Source organism: Haplochromis burtoni, unplaced genomic scaffold, assembly GCF_018398535.1.
Source record: "Haplochromis burtoni strain Fernald_Lab_line unplaced genomic scaffold, NCSU_Asbu1 Contig_3204, whole genome shotgun sequence".
NCBI lineage: Eukaryota > Metazoa > Chordata > Actinopteri > Cichliformes > Cichlidae > Haplochromis > Haplochromis burtoni.
Genome location: NW_024585565.1, coordinates 1 through 7849, shown reverse-complemented (window position 1 = coordinate 7849; position 7849 = coordinate 1). Strand labels below are relative to the sequence as shown.

The 7849-nt window shown below is 41.8% G+C and overlaps 1 pseudogene; it reads left to right on the top strand.

Annotated features, from left to right (window-relative positions):
- Positions 1-53: 53 nt before the first annotated feature.
- Positions 54-1315, top strand: LOC102307332 (annotated as a pseudogene).
- Positions 1316-7849: the final 6534 nt, after the last annotated feature.

Below are 7849 nucleotides of genomic sequence, written 5' to 3'. Positions count from 1 at the left end.
CTGTTGTCACAGATAAAAGTGAAGTTTTCTCAGGTTTTCCTTTTCTGTTTCAGGATCAGCATGGAGGATCCAAACGATTCACATCCTGAAGAAATTCCTGGAGTTAGAGAAAACAACGACACTGCTGCAGCAGCTGCAAGGATTCAACAATATTTAGAAAGAGAAAATAATGTCCCACTAAATATCGCCATCACAGGAGAATCTGGTTCTGGTAAATCCACCTTTGTTAATGCAGAGGGATGTCCGATGATGATGAGGGAGCTGCTCCCACTGGTGTTACAGAAACCACCTCAGAGGTCAAACCGTACCTCCATCCAAAGTATCCCAATGTTACTTCATGGGATCTTCCTGGGATCGGCACCACCAAGTTCCCAGCTAAGAAGTACCTGGAGCTTGTTGGATTTGAGAACTTTGACTTCTTCATCATCATCATCTCAGACACTCGCTTCAGAGAAAATGACGTGAAACTCGCTCAGGAGATTCAGAGGATGAAGAAAAAGTTCTACTTTGTTCGCTCAAAGATTGATGACAATTTACGCGCCGAAAGAAGAAAGAGAGACTTCATTGAAGAGGAGACTGTTACAAAAATCAAAGACGACTGTGTTCACAGTGAGTGTCTGATCCCTTAGACCCAAGTTTGATCACTTTATAGATTTATATAATGTTAACATGTGTTTCTTCTGTGACGCAGGACTCAGAGGATTAGGCATCAAGTCTCCACTGGTCTTCCTGGTGTCCAGCTTTGAGCTCCACCTGTATGACTTCCCTCTGTTACATGAGACCTTAGAGAGAGACCTTCCTAAAAACAAGAGGGACACTCTGCTGTTCATGATGCCCAACATCAACCCAGAGATCATCATCAAGAAGAAAAAAAACTTTTCAGTCCAAAATAAAATACTACGCCACTGTGTCTGCAGCTGTAGCAGCTGTTCCACTTCCTGGTCTTTCTATTGCTGTTGACCTTGCTGTGCTGGTTGGTGTTGTCACACATTATGTTCATGTGTTTGGTCTCGATATCCCGTCACTGAAGAGACTTTCTGACAGAACAGGTGTGCCCTACGCTGATCTGTGTGCCGTCATCATTTCACCACTGGCTGCAGCAGAAATAACTAAAGATCTCCTCTTGAGGGTGATGACCCAACTTGCAGGGACAGTTGTTTTAATTGCAGCAGAGGAAGCAACAAGGTGGATTCCAGTTATTGGAATTCCAGTAGCCATGGGTCTCTCTTTCACCACAACCTACAAAGTTCTGAATTTGCTCCTTGAAAAGCTCGCTGATGATGCTCAGAGGGTGTTTGAAAGGACTCTGGTTTGAATCACACATTGGGGTTTAAAAAAAGAAAAACCAAATTACGCACTGAAACGTTCTTTTAATTATATCAATAAAGGAACAAATGTGATCTTATTTTTCAAATATGAACTGTGTACAATGCAGAAGAGCTGCGTAATCATTGCTCTGGTTTGTTTTTCTAATTCTTTGAATTAATTGCTAACATCAGCGTTTTGTAGAGATCAGCTGAGGTGATGGTTACTGCTGAAACATCTCCACTTATGTTTGATTTAATCTTTGTGATTAAACTAGTCTTTGTTATCATGTTGTAGCTTCCAGCGTCATGAATACAAAGTATGCAGTGTTTTATGTCATGTGATACGCAGAGGCGTGTGGAACAGAAACTGTTGACTGTAGATTGTTTTTGCTGCCCTCCAGTGGTCATGGTGTAAAACTACAGCATAAAAAAATGCAGACATGAACCGTACTGATATACACATTAACATTAATGTTAATATATTTTTTTTAATATTCCAAAATATAATAGAACAAGGTTGGTTATTCACCTAAATTAAGGATTATTTTCATCAGTTATTTTTTCAGCATTTGTGTGATACAAAGCTCGAGAAACTGGAGCAGAATGTTTGATATTCTTCTTCATCCATTAAAATTGTTGTAGAATTATTTCTGTTCATGGACTCATTGATTAATGGTTTCACTGCTTTAAGAGACAACATTGTTAATTCATTGTCTGCTAATTTCTCTATATTTGTTTCTTTATTGTTTTCTCTTGTTTTTAACTGACTGTGAAGCACTTTGGTCAACTGTTGTTTTTAAATGTGCTCTGAAGTTGGTAAGTACATTATATAACTATTCTTACTTGCAGAGCAAAGAGAGAGGGGTGATATGAATCCAGGGTGAGCTGAGTGGTGTGGGAAGGCTGACCTGAGAGGTTCCTGATGGAGTGTGGTGGCAGGAGGGCAGGGACGCGAGGAAAAGCGTGATTTCCAAAATGATGGTTTGGTATCCTGAGTCAGAGACAGGAGCATAAGCCAGAGGTTTGAGATGATGTGAATCCAGGAACTGTAGCACAAGAAAGTAAAATTAGCAAAGTAAACAACAAAGAGCACTTGAAACATGAGAGCTGGCTACCAACATGCGTTGATGATGAACTGGCGGTGCATGAACATCAGCGTGAGGCTTAAATCACTCTGGCTTGATTGCCTGCAATCGGCTCCAGGTGTGAGGAACTGGAGGAGGCCCTGCCCAGGGGTGGGTACCAGGTAGGCAAAACAAGGACAAACACTCCAGCTGACTGTCTGCAAGACCAAGGAGCTGGGGCTGGAGGGGTCAGCAGCGAGTCTACAAGCCCCTTATCTTCAATGGAGCTACAGTGGAGAGGGTGCAGTCCTTCAAGTATCTCAGTGTCTGACCGTGGCTCAGGGGGTTGGGAAGCGTATCTGTAACCGGAAGGTCGCCAGTTCGATCCCCGGGCTCTCTGTCCTGGTCGTTGTGTCCTTGGGCAAGACGCTTCACCTACCGCCTACTGGTGTTGGCTAGAGGGGCCGATGGCGCGATATGGCAGCCTCAAGGCTCCCCAAGGGAAGCTGTGGCTACAACCGTAGCTGCCTCCACCAGTGTGTGAATGTGAGAGTGAATGAATAGTGGTCCCGAAAAGCGCTATATAAATGCAAGCCATTAAAGATGCAGACTAGGGGAAGCCAGGAATTGAACCACCAACCTTCCAACCAGTAGATGACCTGCTCTACCACCTGAGCTACAGCCACCCCTTAAAACGCTGCTTCACTGCTGCTTATATTACTCTGCTTACATTACTTTGTCTTTTGTTTATTCTACTTGCATTGCTCTGTCAGTACACTGCTGTGCTAATATAGCACGAAGCACTTTAACATTCTATTTGCACAATGTACATTTTCAGCTTTTTAATTTAAAATTTCCATTTTTAATTAAAATGTACTTAATGTACTTAATGTTTATAATGTTTTGCACAGTCAAGTAGCAGTTCAAGACACATTTCCCTGTGTGTTGTACTTGGATGATTATGCATGTGACAAATAAAGAATCTTTGACCAAATATCTAAAAACCAATTAGCTTTGACAGAAAATAACAATCCGTTGCAGCTGTAGACTTTAAGATGTTTTATATGAATACATTAGGACAGAAAAAGCGTAACTCTTTTGTAGGTAAGAACGGTCGGTGTCTAACCAGTGTTTCTAAAAGTTGCCTGTCTCCTGCAGATGGTGCTGTTGTCAGTGAAGATATTCAGTTCACCTTTGAACACATGGCTTCTTATAAATCACCTGTTTTACAGAAAACTTGCAGTCTAATGCTAATGTGCAAAATGTTAATGTATTCTATTCTTTTTTTAAAACAATAAACATAAAATCTAGTAGAAGCAGCTTATGACAGTTTTACTGAATAATTTTTATTCATCCCGCTAAACCTCTGATCAGCCCTAAACTCATGTCAGTAACTGCATCAGTCACAAATTGAGTTTCACTTTCAGGGGGGTGGGGCTAGAGGACGCAAGAGTAGCAGCTACAAGACTCTACTGTGTGCAGACAGACCTCCATCCTGTCATCGCTCCATTACAGTACGCAGGTAAGCTCCATCATGTTGTGCATCTTAATAGTTTCTGTGTCTGTGCTCTGTGAACACATGGTGGGAAGATGCTCTAGTTCTTCTCTGCGTCACTGAAGCAGCGATTTTCATTCTACAATCACAGTCGCATTTTCTGTGAGTGCGTCTCGCGCAGGAACCAATCTCTTGGCTCCAGCCACATTTTTCACACATAAACGAGAGTGAATGTCCAGAGTGGAGGCGGGAGCAGAGGGTGGAAGAAGTTTTCTTCTGTTTGTGTAGCAGCAGAAGAATCAGAATTCAGAGCCACTGCCTCATCAACAGTCGGCTGACAGTTTTAAACGAGCTAACAACTGTAAGGTAGGCGCTCATCTGCCAAGTCAACTGCCAAGGCAACACCGGGAGTCATGTTGCACAGTACCCAATGACACAGTCGAGTACAGGTTCAATAAAGTAAACAGCGCATCATAACATTATATTATAATTATTATTATATTAATGCTGTGAGAAGAGTTCCTGAAGTCCAGCTCTATCCATGATTACTGTCACATCAGGATACTGTTTTACAGTAACAGTAGCTAGGTTTGGGTTTTTGTTAACAGGAAAATTGTACTTAGTAGTCAGTATAATCTTTTAATGATATAAGTTTGCATATGGTAGAATGCTGCATGTAATCATTTGTGTGTAGAAGTATATAGTTGGTGTCATAGTGAAAGAATGTCTCATCCTAGGGGGGCTGTAACACTTCAAGGTGTTTTAGCATCCACCCCCACATCCTGGGAGCATGGGGAGAGGTCGTACCTTGTTTTATTGTTTTATTGTTTTAACGTAGCTATGTCTGTTTTAGTCTAAGTGCCTTTTGTTTAAATGAACTGCTGGACTTCTTCACTGTGTTATCTAGGGTGAACCATCTAGGGTGAGGGGGAGACTACCCTCTTCCTGACCAAGGATGTATCTTTTGTGCTGTTATATGACCCTTTGATCAGCAGGACCTCCCCACACACACACACACACACACACACAAGCACCCACTGAAGTATAAATAAAGACCGGGGCAGTTTCTCAGGGCGAGTCTCAGTTCTGGAGACTGCCCTTGCTAGCAAGAAGTTCTGTGTGTTTCTCTTCTCTGAGTCTTAACTGAAGAAGTGTTTTAGAGTATATTTCTTAACAGTTTTACAAAACAATAAGTGTGTAATGTAAACAGTTTAGATTATCATTATGTTATACGGCCTCGGGAAGATATTTATCTGTGACGTAAGATGAGATAAGATAGATCTTTATTTTCATTGTTACAAGAACAATGAAAGGCAGTTTGGTATCTCTCCATTAGCAGTATGTAGATTTCTTGCATTAAAATTACTTTAGAATAAAAGATAAAAGATACACAGATATACAGTTGTATATAAGTTATATATACACTGTAAGGTGCAGGCTAATCAGTGATAGTGCACACTGAGTAAGAGGTAGGAACATTCTCGGCTGAAAAAGGCCTGGCAGAGGTAACGTAGGAATACCTATTGCTAACATTCTCGTCTGAAAAAGGACTGGTAGAGATTATTGGCTCGCCTGAAAAAGGGCTGGAAGCAAATAAAGGTTATTGGCTCGCCTGAAAAAGGGCTGGAAGCAAATAACGGTTATTGGCTCACCTGAAAAAGGGCTGGAAGCAAATACATGTAGGACGATGCAGAGTTGCCCAGGATAAAAATCTTTTGCGCGTATGAACTGTCATTTTACTGTTTTGTTGGTGGAGTAAGTTGATTTAACAGCACATTAAGGTGGCTGAACTACTCCACTGAATTATTTACCGTTGACTGCTCACATACTGGTGGAATGAGGAATCGGTTGTGCTTCATCACATAAAATTAACAACCGCTTTCAAGAATAGCTTGAAAGTAGAAGGCTGTTGTTAATAACCACTCTCATTCCTCGTGCCAGAGACAGCATCACGGGTGTTTTTATAGGAAATATATCCATAAATTAAAAAGCAAATGGGTAACAATACAACTAAACTCACTGCTGACGAGCAGTGGCTAGAGAAAAAATGTCCCGGCGCCAGTCAAATTAGTGCAAATAGATGGAGGAACCGAAAGAAATTAAACTGCCCTGCGTGGGAGGGAAAATGCAGTCCCTCTGCAGTAACTATTTTAAAGGAAACTCTCAAAACAGAAATAAATAATGAAAAAAGCGTTAAAAAGAAAGCCAAACGTGTCACAGAGTGGCAACACTTTAAAGCCTGGATGGCAGAAAATGATAAGCGCACCGCAGCCCGCGAAGAAAAAAAGAAAAAGAAGGAAGAACAAAGTAGTGAGCAAAAAGGCCCACAGAACTTAAAACCACCTGCATATGTACCTACCCCCGGCCCATCTAACCCGCCAGCATCAAAAAAAACCCTCGCAAGGCGGAGGCTTCATGAAGGCCGCTCTAACACAGGCCTTCGGAGAGAAACAACGCCCACTAGCCTTTTACTCTTGTAAACTAGACTCTGTCGCTTCTGGTTTGCCTACTTGTGTACAAGCTTGCGCAGCTGCTGCTGAAGCTGTGAAAAAGTCAGCTGGCATTGTCCTAGGGCACACTCTAGTTGTTAGAGTCCCTCACGCTGTTGCCTCCATTTTACTACAAGCCAACTTGTCTTACCTCACACATGCACGACAACTCTCATATGTAGGCATTCTGCTCTCACAATCAAATATTACAGTCGAAAGGTGTGGACAGCTAAATCCTAGTACACTTCTCCCCACTTCAGAGGACGGTGAAAAACACTGCTGCATGCAAAAACTAGATGAGGAAACGAAACCGAGAACTGATATTTACAGCACTCCACAGCCAACTTTCACAGACATCTTTGTAGATGGCTCAGCATCTAAAAACAGCTTAGGCAGGAACTGTGTTGGTTATGCAGTAACCACAGTAGACAAATAAATTCTTAGAAGCTGAACCTTTAACTTCCTCTAACTCTGCACAGAGTGCAGAACTTACGGCTGTTGTGCAAGCATGCGTGCTACATGCAGGAAAAAACATAAATATACACACAGACAGTCAGTATGTTTTTGCAGCAGTGCATCATTTTGCAAAAATATGGCAAAATAGGGGCATGGTCACCTCCACTGGTAATCCAGTACAACATGGGCACCTCTTAAAAGAACTATTAGAAGTCATAACTTTGCCAAAACAACTAGCACTATGTAAATGCGCTGCACACCAAAAAGATAACTCAGACATTACTAAAGGTAATAACATCGCAGACCAATCCGCAAAGAAGGCAGCGCAGCAACCTATACAGACTTTAATGTCTGAAACCTCACAGCTAATACCACTTGATGTACTTAAAGATGAACAGAAAGCCGCACCCATCGCAGAGCAAAAGAAATGGCTGAAATGTGGAGCGCAGCTACAAGATGACTTAATGACCTGTAATGGCAAACCAGTGCTGCCAAAATCCCTACACAAGGCAGCAGCATTAGTGACACACGGCTTAACGCATCTGTCAAAGGGGGGAATGTCTGAGATCCTCTCTAAACACTTCTATACTCAAAATTTCGAAAATTCAGCAAAGGAGTTTATCAGAACATGCATGATTTGCCAAAAAGATAATGCACAGGGAAACCTCAGACCAAAGCGAGGTCATTTCCCCACACCACCTCATCCGTTCCATACAATCCACATGGATTTCATTGAACTCAACGAATGCCAAGCATCAAAATATGCTCTAGTAATAATAGATGTATTCTCTAAATGGCCTGAAATCTATCCAGTAAAAAGAGCAGACGCAATCTCAGTAGCAAAATGCTTATGCAATCATTTCATCCCCACATACGGTATTCCTAGTCTGATAAGGTCAGCAGTGCCGTAGCTCCGCAAACGCACATAACGCACACTGCGTAGGGCACCAAATGGCCGGTAGGGCACCAAAAAAATCAGGGTCGTAAAAAAAAAAGTAAACCATATTAATACTATAAATATCATATGCATTAATATGG